This window comes from Ambystoma mexicanum, chromosome 7q, assembly GCF_040938575.1.
Source record: "Ambystoma mexicanum isolate Mex_15411 chromosome 7q, UKY_AmexF1_1, whole genome shotgun sequence".
NCBI classification, from domain to species: Eukaryota; Metazoa; Chordata; class Amphibia; order Caudata; family Ambystomatidae; genus Ambystoma; species Ambystoma mexicanum.
Genome location: NC_090941.1, coordinates 1134895981 through 1134918237, shown reverse-complemented (window position 1 = coordinate 1134918237; position 22257 = coordinate 1134895981). Strand labels below are relative to the sequence as shown.

At 47.1% G+C, this 22257-nt stretch overlaps 1 protein-coding gene across 1 annotated transcript in view; it reads right to left on the bottom strand.

Annotated features, from left to right (window-relative positions):
- LOC138528700 (zinc finger protein 551-like) overlaps window positions 1-16910 on the bottom strand; it is a 45439-nt gene extending 28529 nt beyond the window's left edge. Inside the window, exon 1 of the mRNA XM_069640556.1 lies at window positions 16767-16910. The gene's annotated coding sequence lies outside the window, so the exon portion shown is untranslated. The remainder of the gene's footprint in view (window positions 1-16766) is intronic.
- Window positions 16911-22257: the final 5347 nt, after the last annotated feature.

Here is a 22257-nt window from a genome sequence, read left to right as displayed (position 1 = left end):
ACATGACACTAGTGTCACTATGTACAGTGTCCCTATTAGAAACCTGCAACACCTGAAATGCTCACAGCAATGCCGGACCAACAACATACTTGAGCACGTACTACCATTAACATGACATCACAAATGTTACATATTAGTAGTCTCACCACCTGGAAATGCCTGCACTCCCACCACTACCAACTGTGCAGTGTTGGCGCCATGTAGAGTTGTAGGTGCACTGCTGCCAACATGGACCCCATCTCCAGACTAGAGGTCCTTGTGTAGACATGAGGAAGAGACCTGAAAATTGGGAGGTAGACACAGAAGATGAGTTACACATCAATGCAACATGCAGTGTACAACACAACAGCAATATGCACTAGGAATGTATACACAGTATTGACTACAGACTGCCCACACAGCTCATGGGAGTCCAACGTCACTGTGTAATTCACTGTCACTTGGGCACACCCTTTGCAAGCCCATGGAAACGGGAAGCAGGAGGGGTGTGTGTGACTCAAACCCAAGCATCTGAACCAAATACATTACAAGCCTGCATGTGCCCAGCCACAATGCAGCGTATGCCCACAGGAACCACGGAAGCCAACAAATCGTCCCAAAAAAATAGGGAATAAAATAAATCGGAATAAAAATAAAAATAAGAAACAATCAAAAATGGCCATTGATGGGCCCGGGGGGGTTGGGGAGGCCACCCAGGAGGTCCGAGGACAGGATGCACACCAGTACCCACCTGCGTGGATCCTGGGAAAATAAAACACCTCCATGGGCTCATGGCCCACACGGCTACCCTGTTGTGGGAGTATCACTGCTGTCGCTATTACCCTGTGCAGCTGCATCCGGAGGTGGTTGCACTATGGGAGGCAGCCCACGCAAGGCCCTAGTCTGCTCCTCCATGGCTGCAAGCATGCGGGTGTGGTAGGTCTGGTTCTGGAGGATGAGTGTGCGGAGGTCCCCATGCAACAACTCACGGGATGCCCGGACCTCCGCCCTCGTTGCCTGCATCTCAGTTGAGAGCGTACGGGTGAGACGCTCCAGCTGCTGTTCTGTCCTTTGGTGTGTTGAAGCCTCAAGCTCAACAAGAGTCGTCCTGAGGTGAAGGAGCTCCTGCCTCAGGGCTTCCCTGTGGCCCTGGGACTCAATGGAGATGGCCTCCTGCAGAGTCGCCAGTGCCGCCCGCCTGTCCCTGTTGGACCCCAACATGTCCTCCCTGTGTGACTGGCAGATGGAGTCGGTTGCCTGCTCTAGTCGCTCCATCAGCCTTTCTGGGGGGACAATGGAAGTGGCCACCCTATCCATGGCCTGAGCCATCATCTCGGATGATGCAGCCTGTTGGGTTGCCATACCGTAAATGGATTGCTCCCATGCGGTATTGCCGGGTGGCGTACGGCCACCACGTCGGCGGGCACCACACCTGTCTGGGGCAAGGCGAACTGCGCCTTGTTGTGCCGGCACTGCCTGAGGCTGCAGGACTGCATTCCCCCTCTGATCTGCTGGCCCAGGAACAGGATCAGATGTCGCGGAGTGTGACCCTGCATCCGTAACCACCGAAGGCGTAGCTGCCAACACTGACATCCCCATGGAGAGTTCTGATGCTGGTGCAGGTGGGTGAGACAGAACAGAATCCCTCCCTGGAACACTCGCCTGCGACGGCACGTAGGTCTCATCCGAATCAACACCTGAGTACAGCTCGGGGGAGGTGCAGCCAGAGACACCCCTTGAGAGCACGACCTGCAGCACTTGTGGGTTCTCCCCCACCACCACACCACGTCCCTCACTGGTGGTTGGTCGGCCCTCGGACCCCTCCTGGGTCTGCACCATCTCCACAACCCCAGCAGTATCAGGTGCTTCTTCCCCTGCAAAGACATGAAAACAAAGAAATGGAAACAGGCATTAGCACCATGGCACACAATGAGGGCTGAGAAGCAAGAGAACCAGTACTTGATTGACATGTCCCACATGACTAAAACCCTCCCATGCATGCACCCTCACTGCGTATGAAGTGCAGGCAAATGGCACACACTGATGACACCAAGATGGAAGATGAACACATTTTCTGCATGCTGCCTGGCAGTGGCATCACACATTGGCCTGTGATTGCCAGGTGAAACACACATGCCATCACACAGATGGCATGTACCATTGCTATTGAGTGAAGATGGAGAGGAGGGCAGCACCTATTCATTCAGTCCAGTTCCCGCATGTAATCGCTTTTCTGATTCTAACAGGTCAGATTTATCACCTGGAGCTGCCAGTCTGAAATGGTCCAATTGCACAGGGACATGTGTGTACAAATGATATCCAGGTAACATAGTCACTCCACTTTACCATAGCCATGTCAGACATGTGACTAGTGGACAGACAATGCCTACCATTGCGATATGAAACGCTCCTCAAAACACCAGTGGCGCAGCGTTCGCCTCGTGTACTATAAAAAGTTATATCCAGATCATGGCGCGCATCTCCACCCCCGTGTCATGCTCAATCAGTATGTGTCGCTTACCATAACTCTTAGCGTGAGGCTCCCTTCGTGGAAAATTCAATCGCCGGCACCTCCGTGGCTCGCTCGGCTCCGATCCCACACACATCAGTTATTACCCACATATAGAAGGTGACAGGGACAGCTGATAATGTAAATAACATTTTTCGTCAGGCAGTTTGTATGGCAGTTCATCTTCCAGACACTCTGACCATAATGAAATTCTCGTTTGGTTTCGGTTAAAGGGCACGCATTTATAGTGTCCAACAATAGACGGTAAACCCCATTGATCATTGATAGTAGGTTCTCTTGCTGGCTCTCTATAAGTATGGACCAGTCTCTGTCTGAGATTTTGGTTGCGTTTAAACGCAAACGTAGGTTTTTTCATTAGTGACCCTGGTTGTTTAACTAAACTCCAGTGTTTGTTTATGATTCTCTTTACATCCCCACTAACTGGATTGAATGTGGTTACACATACAAGACGTTCATTCTTGTGTTTTTCTCGTGTAGTTAAACAAGTCTCACAATTGGTGTTTTCAGCTCTTTTCATTTGGTCTTTCACCAGCCTTCTTGGATACCCCCTATTTTCCAGTCTCTCCTTTAGCTGTTCTGCATGGAGCTTAAATTCGTCCTTTTCAGAGCAATTTCTCCTTATAGAACTGTCCATATGGTAAGTTCTGCCGTATGCTGGCAGGGTGAAAACTGTTAAAGCGTAGTAGGGAGTTCTAATCAGTTGGTTTTCTGAAAAGAGTAGTTGTAAGTTGATTCGCAGACTTTTTGATCAGGAGATCGAGAAAGCTCACCTGACGGTAACTATATTCAATAGTGAATTTGATGTTTGTCACATTGATTTAGCCATTCATGGAACTCCATGAGAGATGTAACCGACCCCTTCCAAATTAGGAAAACGTCATCGATATAGCGATGCCATAGTTTCAAATGAGATTTCAGTGTGGGATGAATCATAAGCAGATTTTGTTGGCCCAGAATAAACTTATCCTCATAGTCAGCCATGTATAGGTTTGCAACATCGGGGGCAAAAGTATCCCCCATACTGACCCCTTTTTCTCCTGTTTATAAAGTTGTTTTTTTGAACAAAAAGACATTTTCGGTCATTGCTAGCCTAATGCACTCTTGGACAAACTCAGTAGGAGGCAAATGTGGTCTGGTTCTCTTGTTCAAATAATGCCCCAAGACATGCAGGCATTCCATCTGTGGAATAGCTGTATATAAGGACTCGACATCCATGGTGAGAAGAATATCTGCCTCTTCAGTTTGGATGTCGTTAATGATGTTAATCATGTGGGTCGAATCCCTCACATATGACGGCATCTCCAGGACAAATGGTTTTAGAAATATCTCTGCATAGACAGACAGCGGTTCCAACAGGGAATCAATAGCAGACACAATGGGTCTACCGGGGGGCTTTGTCCCTGTCAACTTCTATATGTGGGTAAAACCACACGGGAAGTTAGACAGCGCATATCGGAACATAGGAGCTGTATAAGAAACAAAGTGGCGGATAAACCGCTAGTTGAGCATTTTGTCAAAATGCAACACAATGATACAGACCTGAGGTGGTTCGTACCCCAACAGATTAAGAACATGAGAGGGGGCGATATTGGTATAACACTACACCGTATTGAGCAAAAGTGGATTCATACTCTAAATACAGTCCGGAAGGGACTGAATGTTTCAGTAGAATGAAATAATTTGGTCACAAAAAACTGATCTGTAATATGAGACGATTGGTCAGAACGTAGATTGATACAATATTATGGATACTATGTGGTTAAGAACTATACTACACTTATAATCGAATGTCCATGTGTGGCCAAGCTTGTTTCCATTTAAATATGTTTCCATCTATATGCCTGTACTTGATATATGTTAATTTGAGTCTCAAGATATCATCCACTTTTATTATAAAAAAGTCTATGGGCCTCATTACGACCCATGCGGTAAGTTACCGCCTGGGTCGTACCTTTACCACCATGGCGTAAACTACGTTTACGCCATGGTGGTTGGCGGACTTACCGCCCCATTCCGAGGTTGGCGGGGCGGTAAGTCCCCAATCCCCATTTACCCTTCCCCATTCCCATTTTTGCCCCATAGGGCATAATGGGAGTGGGGAAGGCGTTAATTACGCCACCATAAATTACGGTGGCGTAATTAACAATAAGGTCCCTTAGCGCCATGGATTTTAACACCTGCTAAAAGCAGGTGTTAAATCCTCCATGGCGCTAAGGGACCTCGGAATCAGGCGGTAAGAGTCGGCGCTGTTTACGCTGCCGTAAACCCCTTACCGCCTGGGTCGTAATGAGGCCCTATATTTACAAATGGGACTGTATGTTGATGGGTTCTGTTCTTCCCAATTTGAAAAAAAAAATTGTTTTAGCAACAACTAGTAGAGCCTACAGCTTTAGAATTCGTTGGTATTGATTCTGTATGTAAAACAAGTATTGTGCATACATAATGACGATATATTTGTCTGAATGGTTATATTGGCCCATTGACCCAGTTCTTGAATCAGGGAGTAAACATGAGTATTCTTCACACCCAAGATGTATGCGACCAGCATCTTACAATCGTTTGGTATATATGTCTATCCCTCATATACACACTCTTTGGGTTTGGTAAGTGGATCCTCTGCTCTAGATAGAGCCCCTTATTTTAGGGGGACAATATGTGTAATTTTCATGTCCATACATGCATGTGACTCGTTTTGGATAGTTGTGGCATGGGTGTCCATCTTGGTCTGTTTACATATATTATTGGATTTGCGCAGTTGCTTGGGCCTCCTTAGACATAAGCGACAACACGGTAATGTATAATTATTTTAGGAACATGACTGCATGATTAGTTATGCCCTATTTCCTGTTCAGCCCTCCGGCAGATGGTACATTTTATGAGCCACGCACGGGTGGATTTACGCCGTACCTTTAAGTCACCATGCACAGAAACGTCATTTGATACTGTGTCCCTTGTTTGTGTCTATTCCTAAGTTGGGTAGTCCTACTTTGGTGTTTAGGACACCCCATAAACATAGTCCTTTGTTTATGTTGAGTCCACACTAATGACTGATGTGTGTGGGATCGGAGCCGAGCGAGCCACGGAGGTGCTGGCGATTGTATTTTCCACAAAGGGAGCCTCACGCTAAGAGTTATGGTAAGCGACACATACTGATTGAACATGGCACGGGGGTGGAGACGTGCGCCATGATCTGGATTTAACTTTTTATAGTACACGAGGCGAACGCTGCGCCACGGGTGTGTAGAGGAGTGTTTATTTATTGATAATAGGCATTGTCCGGCTGCATGGTATGACGGCGTTACGGGCATCATGTGGACGTTGCCCTTGGCATAACTATTGCCATACATACTGTGCGCACACAGCGGGTGTTCCCTTCTAAATGAGTGGGCAAGAGTGAGATAATCCTTACTACCGCATTTAGCCCCATTTTATATCATTTTATATCTTTGTACTCGCATGTCAGTGGATAAACGGTTCTAGAGGTTATGGTCTTTCCCACCCCCATTATCCAGCATGGTATATAGCCGTTATATCTAGAACAGGTATATGAGATGAGAGATCCTCCACTTAGGAGTTGCTATTATGTGTTTTCTCTGTAGCCTTGTGAATGATCATTGATCGATACACACTAGGAAGATCCTGTAAGCACTACGCGGGCCCTAGGGGGATCCATAGGTAGTCCCTGCCTCCTGAAGATATCCACTTTGCACCATGGGTGCTTTTAAGTGATCTGATTGTTTGTATTTATCTTGGTCTTAGGAATGCACACTGAGTATTCAGTGTTTCTCCAGAATGCGGAGAGGTGTTTCTGTTGCTTCCACAGGTTCAACATATACATTGATTCCAGTGGAGGATGAATTTCCGCTGTCCCGTTCACCATCCCTTGAGCTGGAAATTGGGGGTGAGTAGGGGCTCGTGTGTTTATTGAATTATAGCACATTTGTGACATTAACAGTCACCTGTTTTAAGAAATAGCGGTGACACTATGGTTTTTATCTTTTTTAGACTTACTACTGGCCCATATACGTTGAGAACAGGGCAGAGTAATTGCTCCATGCCCTACGTCCTGAAGAAGGTCTCCGACCGAAACACTTGTCGCCGCTTTTCTGTGTGAATCATCTGGTCAAATAAATGACCAGATATACGACGACACCTGATACTGTGGACTGGGTCACTGTTTAATGTGATAACTGAAAATAATTGGTGTAGCAATATCATCAATGCCTATTGGTGTAGTAACCACTTTGGTGTTTTACATTTGAATGTTTTGAATGAGTTTTGTATGTGGTTGTGATTGAAGGAATTAATTGATTGTTTTTACTGGATTTTACGATGCAAAGATTGATTTTTCTTGTTATGAGTTTATTGAATAAAATTTGATATATACTGAATTTAGTTAGTGTCATCCCAATCTACTGGTCCACTTTTTTGCACAATGGCAGAGTAGCCACACAGTAGTCTGATTGTGATGTACTTGAATAGAGTCAGAGGGAAATGTGGGACGGGTGCAATACCACACAGTGCTGTAGCCAAATCTTCAAGTGAACAACCTTCCAACAGTCAGCCATGCTGATGGAGCAGACACGCCCCCCATGCCCAGACTGGAACAGATAAGGATATTGCCCAGCCCACTCTGAGCTTAACGGATACTTAGGCACTGCTAGAAAGCATTTGATGTCAACACATTTTGGTGAGAAACTGGCACAGAAAGACACGCCATTGCCAAGGACTGCTATGGCCAGGGATTTCCATCAAGTGCCTAGGTACCCACCACACACGTAGAGATTGCTGCTAAACTGCCAGTTATACACCCCACTGCCAGATATTTCCATTAAATGCCCATGAACTGACACCATTGCAGGGACTTCTGTCATATGGACAGGACTCACACAATTGCAAGGAAATACTATCATAAACACAAGTGCACATACCTTTGTCTCTTAAGTTAGGAGAAAATGGAATCCCAAGGGTCCCCTGCTCATCTCTCAGAGGGGCCATCTGAGTAAGGCCGCCCTCTCTGTAACCCGCTGGGTTATCCTTTTCTGGTGATAATGAGGCTGACTAGGGACTGTGCAGCCAGAGCAAAGACACATGCATAGCACCACCGGGAGCCGCAGGTTCAGACAGCCAATCAATGCTAGAGCACCCCAGCCCAAAAGAAATATTGCTCTCATTCTGCAAGCAGCTCATGCATTGCATAGGAGTGAAGACTCCAAAGCACGCAATGAGCATACAGATGGGACAAATTCCAGGCCAAGAGAAAGCTCTACAGCGCTAAGCAAATGCAAAGCCTTGAATTGGTCAAAATGTGGCAGTCTGCAGTGGTGTGGTGCGCTGGACTGTTCGCTTGTGTGAACCTCTTACCTCCCATTGAAAAGGAGCTGCTACGTGCAGCTGTGAATTAAGGTGATATAACTTTAAGGCCTGGGCCACTGTGTTTGAACGGATGAACTCCACCCCACTTCAGCTTAAAATATTGCAGGAACCACGAAGCGGCTAGAAAGTGGCAGTCTGCAGTCTGCAGGGCCGCCACAAGCTCTATTCTGCAAGTCAGTCCAAGGAGCAACACGTATTTTTTAAGTACATTTATCATTACCGTCTTTACCGTGTTGCCCAATACAGCCGCTGATGTGCTGCTGAAATCACCTGGCAGATCATCTAAAATTGGCTCACCCGACTAAGGACTCAGTCGTCGACTTGATCTAGAGGAGGGTCGGCCGCTGCGTTGTCATCCCGGTTTCAGCCTAGTCTCTGCCGGGAGCTGGTTAGAGCTTCATAGCAGTGGGCAGAGGAGTGGTCCCATTGCTGTTGCAAGCAAGGCTGAGTAGGACATTCAGCGAGCCTCGGAGTCAATTACATTGGGGAAGGTCGCAGAAGAGTACCTTCTATTCCGCCCAGTCTGGTCAGGAGGGAGGAAGGAGGACACTCAACTGGCAACAGCGGGGACAGGGAACGAAGGTGGCGATCGGGATCGCTGGCCCCGTCTGACCCAGAGACTGTCCTTCCCACTGGCTGAATCCTGGAAGAGGGGAGTTTGGGGCTAACCGGAAGCGAGGAATGGCCCCATCCTAACTCTGGCTTTAAAGACCAGGCTGCACTCAGGCCCGAGATGTAGCCCATAGACATTCGGGTTCAAATTGGTGCAACAACAGCCTCCCCCAGGAACATGCTGGAGATAGAGGGAACGGACCATGACTGTATACTAATTTCATCCCCCAATGCTCCCTCTCCCAATTCTCTGGTGAAAGAGGGAGGGGGTGACAACTAGGTTATATCAGCAAATCAAACCGAAAAGGGACCTATGCCAGTTACCCCGGAGGTGCTAGACGAAGCCCCACAGGTGCAGGGTGCAGTTATGAGCAGTAATCTCCCTGCTACAGTGTTGGGGGCCTTTGGATGCAAATTCTCCAGACCTAATACTCTCGGAACTGAGGCCCGAAGAAATACCAGCTACACGCGTTTATAGAGATTTGGAAAAGCGGAGGTCAATGGCCATCAGAAAAAACAGGAGCAGCAGTCTCTGAAGAAATTTTGGAAATCCAAAATGGTTGGCGTCAGAAAATCTTTCTAAGCAATGCATTTTCTATCGGAAGGCAGAGGACCCATCCATGTGCAGGGGAATGGAGCCCGGGGTGGGTGTTGGGGGGTGCCTTATCCAGTAAGTGCACAACCTAAGCGCCCTGCAAGTGGAGGGGGCCACGGTGGTAGGTTGTGTCCAGGGGGCTCTGCTAAAAAGTTGCTTGCCTTGAGACTTTGAAAGAAAATGTATCTCTAGAAGGCTGTGAAGTCCGGGGGACTTCCTTGGTGAGCCACCCCCACCCACAAAAAAGCCCTGCAGAGGACACAGACCAGTGGGATCCTATACTGTCACAAAGAAAAAAGGCCAAAACGGCCTTGGATAGGGCGCAACTCTGTAGCCCTACAATGGAATCTTCAAGTTCCCCTTCGAGCCCACCACATATCACAAGGGCCAAAATGCAAAAGATAAAGAGGAAAAACAGAATAATATTGAGCGACCTCTCTCGGATGAAAACCTTTTGTTGGACTTGTCTGCCGCTCAAGTTGAGGACCAGGCCCTGAGGTTCTCTCCGTTAGATGCAGGCCTATTAGCGTCTCTCACGCTAACTCTGGTGCCGTTCATGAAACTTCATGAAACCCTGAGTGACCAAATTAGAGATCAGACCACGGTGATGGCTATGCTCCACTCAAAGCTTCTAGAAGGCTTTGTAACTGGCATTCAGAGCAATCTGGATAAAAATAAGGAGGAAATTACCAACATACTGCACAACATCATTGATACAGCTATCAGAGATAAAAATAAAAGGCGCAGCGACATGGACCAAGTAAATCATTGGCCTTAAAACACACATGACCTGGTTATACATCTTGCCAATACTATAGCTAAAGAAGCGGCAGAGGAAAAGACAGTGAATCTCCACGGTAATAGGAGGTGGTCCGCAAAGTATGATCAGGCCTCTGAATTCCAACTAAGCGATGCATTGAAACTGGAAATAGTACCTTATGCGTGCTGCCCTCCCTTGGAGAACCTACCAACTGTGGAGCATCCTGGGGCCCTACTCCCCACTGACAGAGGCAACAAAGAAGAACTGCCAAGTACAGGGCCGATGGCCCCGATAGATGCTCCATCCAAAAGAAATCCGACATCTTTGCCAAACTGTCCGAGGGGGAATATGGCAAATGTTAATAATAACAAGTCGCTGCACAGTAAGAGGGTGACCTTACAAAGAAAATTGTCTAAGGATAAGTGTGAAAATGTTACAACACAACCTATTCGCCGTGTCCTCAAACAAAATGTACCTAGATCATCAACAACGGAGCAACAGATCCTTAGAAATGTATTGCCACCAAAATCAGCAGAAGAGAAAACTAACAAAAGGGAGGGGGGGGAATCTGTCCCGTCTTTCAGAAGGGATGAGACGGTGCTCAAACCATCAAGGATGATAAGACGTTGATATAGAAGATAAAGAGATCTGTGACCTAATTAACCTATCCACCTACACCTCCCAGGAGGAAGATGAGTTGAGGCTCGAGGATGCACCCCCCCTCCGTGTAGACCGTCCATTCAAGCTAATCTAAGTGATGAGAGAAGTTCAAGCGAGGAGGAGGAGGAGGAGGAGGAGGAGGAGGAGGAGGAGGAGGAGGAGGAATCCCAATAGCCCGGCTCGCGTAACATCTACCCAAAATCCCAATCGATGGTTGGTAGAAGGGCTCCATTCTGCCAGGGGGTGTGTAGCGATCAAAGCCTAATTGAAGTTATAGACACTGAGGAGGCTAATACTATGTGCATTAAGGAGGTGGCAACGGGTCCTTCGCAGAAAGAATGTGGTGCTCACTTTCAAGCATTGGAAGATAGAAGACAAGTTTGCCAAAAAAAAAAAAAAAAGAAGAGCTTTAGACCCGAAGCCGAAGAAATCAACAAAGGCAGATCATGATCAACAGAACCCAAAGCCGTTTAGGGACAACAGCGAAGAGGAAACAGGATCAAAAGGTAACCAATGTAATTACAATGAGACTTCAGACTCTCTTTGGAAAGCCTTCTAGTCATTAAAGACAACCTGATCCTGAACAGAGCTAATGTTCTGCGATTCCTCTATATTATCCCTGCTTTGAATCAAATTCACTCCAGGTGACCTGCACCTAGTGGAATTTCCTGAAGAAGATTGCTTGGATAAAATAGTAATGTACTTATCCTCATCGAAAAAGAAGGATACTCTGCTAGGGGGCAGAGAGAAGCTGCTATCCATTGGCTTTGCTCTTTCTGACTAGGAAATTAAAAAGCAAGTTCCATCTAGAGGAGACAAGGGGGCCTATACGGCCAGGATACCCAGAGTGCGTGCAGAGAAAAACCGACACAAGTTAAACTCTCACAAACTAAGGATAAAGCCTAATGAAAGTTCTCCATCAATGACGAAGAGCTCGCCACTAACAAATCAGACGATCCGCTGTATGGTTGAAAACAACCACAAGCAAAAATACAATAAAGAGTACTCTGATGAGCGACCGACCTGGAAAAATAAGATTGGGGCTGGCTGGCGGGGGCTTTGGCCCGCCAGATGTGTCCGGCCATAGCTTCTCAGGGGAAAGGGGGGGCCAGTGAGGACTCAAGCGGATCTGCCTACACGCCTATGCTGTTGGAACACGAGAGGCTTCTCTTACATGTTTGGTGAGGGGGACCCAAAACTACAGGACTTCGACATTGTTTGCTTGCAAGAGACGTGGCCCCGCCCCCCCTTTTGGACGGCTTTACCGTATACTTCAGTCTGGCCGAAAAGGGCCTAAATGGAAGTCCAACGGCTGGCCTGTTGATAGCCCTAAACAACAGCAGGGGCTATAAATTGATCTCAGAAAGCCAACCACCCCCCATCAAGGCTCTAATAATAAGGGTGGGATCTTCCTTAAATTGGTCGGTTAAGACCGTTATGTTGATAAATCTGTATTGGAACATGGGTTCCCCTAAGGGAAAGGGGATTGTAAGTACAGTGTTAGCCCTGATTGATGAGGCAAGAGGCAATTAGCTAAACCTGGAAATCTTACTATGTGGAGATCTCAACATTCATTATTTTGATGCAAATCTAAACCTTATTGAAGATCATACACCATCTGTGTGCCCACAAATACCGAGAGGTTTGCACTGGAGAAAGAAATTGGATATGAGAAACAATTATTTGGTAAAGGGCCACATCATTGGGGACTCACGTGTAAATCCAACATGGAAAAGGGGCAAGGAAGAAAAGGTTTTGGATTTTATTTTCGCATTGGATAATTTATTCACGCATTTATTCAGCTTAACAGTTTATGAAACCGACCGTAGTGACCACAATATTGTTGAAATTACCATTGCTAACTAGCCCACAGGCGTGGTTGACAGGCAAACAGCAAATTTGGAAGTAGAATCTGGCAGAAAAAGGCTGAGGGTTCATCAGCCCTCTATTCCTGTGGCAGGCTCACTTTTAGGTGAAAATGTGTCTGGTCTGGAGAGCTCATACTTCAAAGCCTTTGATGTAACTATGTCATCTAATAACAAACCAGGCTTTTCCAAACGCCATAACTTTGATGCCGAGGAGGAAAAAAGATCTTAACAAAAAAATTCTGAGCAAACCTCCAAAGAAACACGGAAAAGTCCAAGGGAAACTCAAGGCGATTGAAACAAAACTTCACAAATTGGTCGAAAAATCACTAATTCTGGAAGTTATAACAGGATGCTTCAAAAATGTTCAACATAGTGTCTGCCAAGAACATTGCAGAGATGTGGAGATTTAGGAATTTTCTCCATGCGCCTCAGCAATCCCTGAGCCTAAATCCGGTCCCATCATAATCTCTTCAGATCCCTGTATGCATTGCCCAGCAATTCGCAAATTAATGTAGAAGTCCCTACGGAGGGACCATGGATGTTTTCAGCTGAAAAGAGCGAGATTTTAGATCTGCTCCACAAGACAAGCACATCCAAGGCAGCCGGAATCTGATGGCCTCACCAATCTTATGCTGAAGAAAGAACACGAGAAATGTGATTGTTCGCTGAAATCAAAAGGCCAAAAAGAATTCCATTGTCTTGGACTTGCTCCATTTTTGTTCCCATATACAAAAAGGGCGACAGGGCTAATCCATGCAATTACATGCTAATCGCTCTATTAGATGTGACAGGCAAGGTGTTTGGCTCACTTATCTTGAACGCCCTCATGAATTGGAATAAATCTACATCACACTACGACCAGTGGCAAGCAGGCTTCATCAAAGGCTTACGGACCTCTGTGAACGTATCCCTGTTAAATATCTTAAAGGCTAGAGTGAAAATGAAGAACGGCTCTGAATTGTTCCTTGCTTCGATAGATCTGGCCCAGGCGTTCGATACTATCGACAGACATCTATGGGCGAAACTAGAATCTTGAGGATGCTCAGAGACATTAAGTTGCTCCATGATGACACCACCTTGCGTGTGGGGCTGGGCCGAAAGGGGAACTTGAGTGACTCTTCCAAACTTTTAATGTTTGTTGTTCTGATGTCAACAAAGCCCTTGACTCAACTAGAAGCTTCCCTCCCTGCCTGGCAGGTGTGGCAAATAGTCGGCTACTGTATGACGACGGTTTGATCCTTTTAGATCAAACCCAGGTGGGGCACCAAAGACCACTAAATACATTGGAAAGCTAGGTTGACGCAAATAGCTTAAGGATAAATGTAAAAAAATTCGAGAATCCTGATCTTTGGTCGTAAAAAAAGGGAAAAAGAACTCTAAAACTAAAGCCTGGCATACCAAAGGGGAACAAATCATGGAGGTGGCATCTTTAACCTATTTGTGCATGTGCTTGAATGACAGTGCGGTGGACGCACAGAGGGAAGTAATATTGCGAAGTAAGGCTAAGAATTTAGCTGCACAGGCCAGCATATTCCAGAAGCGTTACTACAAATTCTCTGTGATTCCAATAATTGGCTTCTACCGCCTGAAAGTCACGCCGGTTTTGACCTATGGGGCGGAAGATTCCTTTACATTGTCTTCTGAGGTATGGGGAAAATTGGAAGGCATCTTTTGGAGAAGAGTTTTATTTTTGCCCAACTGTGTGCCCATTCAAGCCATCAAGGTCGAGTTGGGCCTGACCTCACTCTATGCCTTTACGGTGTGGAAAACTGGCATTCTTCCAGAAATGCTGTGGGGAAAACACGGAAGGAGGACTTGCAGCTATAGGAAAAGTAACACAGATCTACTATTGAAGACCTGGAGGACGGCGTGTCTAGCCATTTTGAAGGAGCTGAATGAGTCTGAATCGAGCCGGTGGAGCAATCCTGCACAGGTAAAGAGGGAACACTATGACCTAGAATGGATTGACTCTTTGTAACACACGGGTAACTCCAAACTATATGGAGACAACTTCCCGGACATCAGACCCAGGGGAACGGTGGCAATCTATCTGTCCACATTCCAGTGCAAATACGGGCATAGTCAATTTTTGCCCTTTAAGCTAAACCTGTTTCCGACTAAGGAAATCGATGAAGTGCGAAAAGCCAAAGAGCTGCGGAACTTTCAATGCAGACTGCAAGCGCAAAAGGGGGATCCTGTACTATTTGACCTTATTATGCGCTAGGTTGAGAGAATTAAGGTCAAAATGATTCGGTAGATTTGTTAATCAATTCCAAACTCAAACAGCTAAAGATTGGTGGTCAAGCCTCATTAGGAAAACACAATCACACAGCAGCATATATAAAGTAGGAAGAAATCAGACCAAGTGTGTCACTTAAAAAGAACTGGAGGAGGGACTGAGCATGGATGACCAACGGAGCAGAGGAGGTCCAGGAGAGTGGAGAGGCCCAACTAAGACAAGAGTCATGAGAGCTGAGAAATTTGAGATGTCTAAGAGAGCATGCAAAGGAGAAATCTGAGGAGTTAGAGAGTTGAACAAGCTGAGAGGTTGGAGAGAGCAGAGAACTGAGAAAGCAAAGCTGAGGAGTGTGAGAGGGCTGGAAGAGCTGGACAAGAGGAGAGAGCTGGTAGGCTCGAGAGAGCAGATAGAGCTTGAGAGAGAGAGAAAAAGAGAGAGAGAGAGAACCAAGAAACCCAGTGAGAGCTAAGAGTCTGGATGGAGCAGATAACTGGAGGGATTGAGAAAGCAGAAAGGCATGAGAGAGAGCAGAGAGGCTGGAGTCAGCAGAGAACTAAGGAAGCTGAGGTGACAGAGAGAGATGGGGCGATTAACAAGCTAAGAATGCTGAGAGAGCCGAGAGGATGGAGAGAGCTGCCAAGACTGGGGAGACCAGAGAAGAAACGTGGGGGACCTAAAAGACCTGCAAGACCCTCTCCCTGCACAAGGGATGAGAAATGCGACCTGACCAGAAGGCGAGACTACCTGTGAAACAGCTCTCCCTGGACATGGGCCCAGTCGGGTGACACGAACACGACTACAATCCCTGACCACCACCTTCCAGCCTCCTGAATTGTTTTTGGTCACTTTGACTCTTTTCCTTTTTTTAATTGCTACTGGCCTACTGTGCTGCATTGTTGTTTGCTTCCTGCCTGCTATTTAATTATTTGCTCACTACAAGCCTTTTGTTTGGTCGCTACCCCCTATTTAAATGTTTGAGGTGCTACCATCCTGCTGAACTTTATTACTGGTTGCTTCCAGCCAGTTAATTCTTTGGTCACTGCCAGTCTCTAGTGTCATTTTTGGTCAGTAAGCCCCGTCATTGTACAAGGGCATTAAATCAGGAAAAAATACATTGTTTCTACGGATTTGGATCAATGAAAACATGCGTTTGCTGCCTCCCGTTCCCACTTCGCTGAATGGGCAGCCAATGGAATGATACTTCGCCAAACTTTTACATAGAGGTCTTTCTTAATTAAATTGAAATCTTTATTCTGGTCCCTCAGTATACAGATACCGTGAAAGGTGACTCATACTGCAGGCAACCCTAGCTTTCAATGACCAAATTAGCAAAAGCTTCTTTTCAAGCGTGAAAGCTTTTGTTGGCCATGCAGACAACCCAGTTTACTACACTGGATACATCCATCGCCACCATCATGGTCTTTGCATGTTTATTGCATGTGCATGCAGTGCCACCGGGAAAATCAATGAGGTCCCTGTGTGAGGTTAGAGGCACTTTCCATTCTTTGCTATGAGGGGGCCGAGCCCAAGGGACTGGAATGGTCTGTCTGCTACCTGATGTACCTTACAGAGGGTGGATGAAGCAGGATTCCCTGCTCTCATCACCCCTTCTGAGATGCAGTAAGACTGTGTGGACACCAACACCTCAAGACAGCGATGGAATCAGCAGCCACTGTCCTGGACCAGAATAGATCACTGAGCTGAGTCAACTCCTAAGCCACAAGCTCTTAATAAAGCCTGTATACCCATTGCAGACTGTCCGTGGACTGCAAGGTTCACTGAGGGCATGCCCCCACTAACCCAGAGAACACAGGCAGAAGCAGAACACCGTGGAACAACAAAGACACACTGGCAAATTCAATATGGCGCTGACGTCATGGGGAATAATTAAAGTCACAAAACTGACAAACAAGAATAAGAAGACTCATTTACATCTTACACAATACAAAGAGGATAACAATAACTGCATAAGGGAGGGAGACATCAATGGAGGAGGGACTAAATCAGGAAACCTGAAAAATCACCCAGAGTCAAGGACAATCGCAAACCAGCTTGCAAACCCCCCACCCCTCACTGTGGGGGCGCAAAAGGAGCTGGAGAAAGGAGGTTAAGTGTGCAAACTGACAGGAAGCAGAGATGCTACTCACCTAGGCTTCATCCTTTCAGAAGAAGGTTTATGAGATGGACTCCAGACAAGGTCAAAGCCATAATGGATTGGTCATCTTGGGGGTGACTCTTCCCGCCGATGATTCCAAACGATGGGAGAGAGCGGAAGAGCCCGGAACCGGAAACACCCCCTCCACGCGTGGTCTGCGAGTGCCGGCGCTCTACTGAGGCTGCGCGGAACAGGAGGCACTAGTCACTATCGGCGAGACACTAATCACTGAAGCATGCGCAGAACAGGAGATACTGATCTGCAGCGCATGCGCACAAAAAAGTGATTCACCTCTATGAACATCAGTAGACACAGTTATTAAGAAACATTCGAAATCAAAGGGTCCGGGACCCAATGGACTTAGCAATATTGTTTTTAAAAAGCCACAGCGTGTGGTCCACCGCATTATATATCAACTGTACGAATATCATGGAGAAACACTATCCCAGATAGTTGGACATTGGCACACATTATACCTATGTACAAAAAAAGCAGACAAAAGAATTCTTATTTATTTGCATTTTTTAAAGCGCTCACACAGCTCGGGGGCATCAAGGCACTGTTACAGGAGTTGTTTTTCTTAGTTGCGTATTTATAAAGCACTTAAATACCCAGAGGTTTCTAAGCGCGGATCGAACCGTTGCCGCTGAGCTATCCTCCCGGGACATGTCCAGTTATAGACCTATTGCATTATTAGATGCAGACAGTAACATCTATGCATCATCGGGACAGTACAACATTAATCCTGAAAATTGGAAAATTGTGCCTCTATAATAACCAACTTTCCAAGTGCCAGACTGGCTTTAGGAAGGGGGTGTGGAGCACATTGAACAGTTCTTGATGGGCGTCTTAATACAAACCGCATGGGGGGAAATAACCCCCCTCTCCCCATTATAGAATGTATATATACATGTCGCTAGCATTTCATACTGTGAAACTGATGAACATGTGGCATAAATTGAGAAAATGGCAAATACCTGAAGTATTGCTAGAGATATACAGGATTGCTAGAGACATACATGCAAACCCTCCCGATTTAGGCGGGTGACTCCCGGTTTTTCTCTCAAAAATGTTGCACTTTTTTCTTTCTCCCTCCTAAAATAATTATAAACCCAATACTATCCAATGTGAAAATTCAGTCATGCCACTTTCTTTGAGAACTTCTTCCTCCCATGCGCAAAAAAATGTTGGCATGTATGTAGAAGTATTGACGACAACCGACAGAGACTAAAACACGCATAAGATTGAATTTACAGCGCACCGCTACCAAACGTATTCCAACTTTTAAAGGCCCGAGAGAAGGCTGTGTGTTGGCAACCTGTCTTTTCAATTTATACATGTCAGACTAGCTGGAAAGAGCAGCATTTATTTCCCCAAAACTGGGGGTTACAAAAATGTGCTGGTTAACTGCCAACAATGGGCTTCATTACAAGTCCGGCAGTAACCATGCCGGTAAAACCGGCAGGTTGCCGCCTGACTTGTACATTTTACCAGCACCTGGCTTGCCGGAAACAGCGGGCATTACAAACCTGGTGGTCCGGGAAGTCAGGCGCCGGTAAAATGTTGTTCCCCGTTCCCATAGAGTCCTGTAGGACTCTATGGGAGTGGCGAACACGGAAGCACCGGCATCGTTAATAGCAGTGCCGGTGCCTCTGTGAAAGTCTGCCTACCGTGGCCGCTTTGCCCGGCAGGGTCAGACCTTCCGGACACAGCAACACCGGCAGGCAGACCTGTAGTGTGACGGTCCGGTCACAATGGTGGCGTTAGGCTTACCGGCCCGTTGTTACCGGACCGGCACACTTTTAATGAGGCCCAATGTCAACCTTTTGGATCACACTCTAAAAGGGCTGCAGAGACTAATTGAGGCTTTCAGAATATTCACTGTTGAAAATTATTTGCTTATTAACAGCAAAGAAATTGAGGTCATGCGATTCACTAAATCCAGTTGCCAAAGACAAGGCTAGACATATGATATTATATGATATGGCATTTATAACACGCCTATACACAAGTGTTTCAAGGCGCAACGAGGCAAGGGAGGGGAACAGACGGAAGACAGAGAAACAATCTTACTAGGCCAGGTGACAATGAGATCGGGCAAGTGCAGGGGAGGGGCGGAAGGGGAAAAGTTTGAGGGGGACGGGGGAGGGGAAGTGTAGTACATCGGATAACAGTAAATAAATAAAAAAACAATAAATAAGAACAATAAATAAGAAGTGCGGCCAGCTGGTGGCAGGAGCATGAGTAAGTGCAGACTTCAGGTGTCAAGTGCTGGTAGGGGGTTGTAGGGATGCAGAACCAGCCCCAGAGTGCAAGGGTTGCCAGGAAGGCTGTGCAGGTGTGCAACTGGCGGGGAGGGGACCTGGGCCAGAGAACAGAGGGTAGCCAGGTGACCAGTGTAATTTCGGTTTCAGCAGGAGTTCAGCAGGGGAGAGGAAGAGAGAAAGCAGAAGCAAAGCAGAAGGTCTTGAGGTGCTTCCGGAACCAGAGATGGTTCTCCTCAATTTTCAGAGAGGCAGGGAGGCTGTTCCAGACGGAGGCCCCAGCAGAAGAAAGAGATCCACCACCAGCTCGTTGCTTGGAGAAGCGACTGACCATGAGGGAGTTGGAGGCGGATGAGGGAAGAGCTCGAGGAGGAAGATATTTAGGAAGAGAGAGTTGAAAGAATTGAGGCCCCTGGCCCCAGAAGGCCTTGTGGCAATGCAGAGCCAGTGAAGAGATTTCAGTTCTGGAGAGATACGATCGCTGGGCTTGAGGCCAAGGACAAGTCTCGCAGTCCTGTTCTGGATGAGTTGCAGAGGGCAGAGAGTAGAAGCAGGCAGATTTAGAAAGAGGCTGTTGCAATAGTCCAGCCTAGAGAGAACCAGAGCTCTGGAGACAGTGAGCTTCTGGGGGAAGGAGAGGAAAGAAAGAATACCTCTGAGGAGGTGCAGCTGGTAGTGTGACTTCTTAGAGACGTCAGAGATGTGAGGAGAGAAGGAGAGTGTGGATTCAAAGATGATCCCATGGTTTTTAGCCTTGCAGGTGGGAGCAGGAAGAGGGCCAAGAGAGGCCGGCCAGAGAGTGGCAGGAAAGGAGGGAGCGGATGAGAAATTCTGTGCATTCTTAGGTTCACATTATGCTCTTTACTTGGATGCAAATGGCCAGGCTTGGGTTGTATGGAGAGAGGGGTGTTGGTTCCTCCAGTAAATATTTTCCATCATTCACTGCAGGCAGCCGGCGCGAGGTGAGGAAGCCCATCCGGGCACGCCGCCCATTTTTCGGGCGCCAACTGGGCCCCCAGGCCCTCCGAGTGTCCCTCTCCCACCCGCACCCTCTTCCTGATTCCCGCCTCCCAACCCGCCCATCCCCGCTCTGATTGGGCCGTGAGCCCAGGTTGAAAGGGTCTAGCGACCCTCCTCGCACCGGCCCCTGCATTCACTGCAGGCAGCCGGCGCGAGGTGAGGAAGCCCATCCGGGCACGCCGCCCATTTTTCGGGCGCCAACTGGGCCCCCAGGCCCTCCGAGCGTCCCTCTCCCACCCGCACCCTCTTCCTGATTCCCGCCTCCCAACCCGCCCATCCCCGCTCTGATTGGGCCGTGAGCCCAGGTTGAAAGGGTCTAGCGACCCTCCTCGCACCGGCCCCTGCATTCACTGCAGGCAGCCGGCGCGAGGTGAGGAAGCCCATCCAGGCACGCCGCCCATTTTTCGGGCGCCAACTGGGCCCCCAGGCCCTCCGAGCGTCCCTCTCCCACCCGCACCCTCTTCCTGATTCCCGCCTCCCAACCCGCCCATCCCCGCTCTGATTGGGCCGTGAGCCCTTCATCACTTGTCCTCCCAGGGCAGCCCTCTGCCCGGCAGCCCCCACGGCTAAGGGCCCCGAGGCCAAGGGCGGCTCCAACAGAGGCGGCTCCAGAAAGTGTCTGCAGATGTCCGCAGGGGACGCCAAGGAAGCCAGCAACCAACTGACACCAACAAAAACCGTGAGTGTGGCATGAGTGGGGAGTAGAGCAATCACTCTACTCCAGAAAGTTCCTGCCACTCTAACTTACCTATCAATCGCCTAGACTGCTACAGACCTGCACCATGCATTATTAGAGAGATGTGACCACAAGCCCAAACCTATTAATGGCGGGACATCAAACACTGCCTGCAGTATAATGCTAACCATACCACGAGTAAACCACAAAGACGAGCCCGCGCCAAATCTAGACAGAAACATGATTGTTAGCATGGATTCTCAAGTTTTATGAATCCTAGCATGTCCACACCTAGATAGAATTGTGAATGTTGGCATGTCCACTCTTGGATGGAGCTGTGAAAATTAGCATGTCCTCATTTGAATAGAATTGTGATTGTTAGCATGTCCACATTTCGATAGAATTGTGAATGTTAGCATGCCCGCGCTCAGATGGAATTGTGAATACTGGCTTATCCACACCTAGATAGAATTGTGAATGTTAGCATGTCCACACTTAGACAGAATTGTGAATGTTGGCATGTCCACTCTTGGATGGAGTTGTGAAAGTTAGCATGTCCTCATCTGAATAGAATTGTGAAAGTTAGCATTGTCCACACTTGGATATAACTGTGAATGTTAGCATGTCCACACTTAGACAGAATTGTGAATGTTGGCATGTCCACTCTTGGATGGAGTTGTGAAAGTTAGCATGTCCTCATCTGAATAGAATTGTGAAAGTTAGCATTGTCCACACTTGGATATAATTGCGAATGTTAGCATGTCCACACTTAGACAGAATTGTGAATGTTGGCATGTCCACTCTTGGATGGAGTTGTGAAAGTTAGCATGTCCTCATTTGAATAGAATTGTGAAAGTTAGCATTGTCCACACTTGGATATAATTGTGAATGTTAGCATGTCCACACTTAGACAGAATTGTGAATGTTGGCATGTCCACTCTTGGATGGAGTTGTGAAAGTTAGCATGTCCTCATCTGAATAGAATTGTGAAAGTTAGCATGTCCACACTTGGATAGAATTGTGAATGTTAGCATGCCCACTCTCAGATGGAATTGTGAACACTGGCATGTCCACACCTAGATAGAATTGTGATTGTTAGCACGTCCACATTGGGATAGAATTGTGAATGTTAGCATGCCCACTCTCAGATGGAATTGCGAATACTGGCATGTCCACACCTAGATAGAATTGTAAATGCTAGCATGTCCACACTTAGACAGAATTGTAAATGTTAGCATGCCCACTCTCAAATGGAATTGTGAATGTTAGCATGTCCACACTTGGATAGAATTGTGAATGTTAGCATATCCACACTTAGATGGAGTTGTTAATATCCGCCTGCGTCGCATCTAGATGGAATTATAAATGTTAACATGTGAAAGATGCATTAAGAAAGCGTGCCCTATAGCCTCTCCATAAATTTAGAAATGTGCCCAATAGCCTGTCTGGTAAACTGAATTTAGAAGTGTACCCAAGATCCTCTGTGACAGTTGCATTTAGAAGTGTGCCCAATAGACACTCTG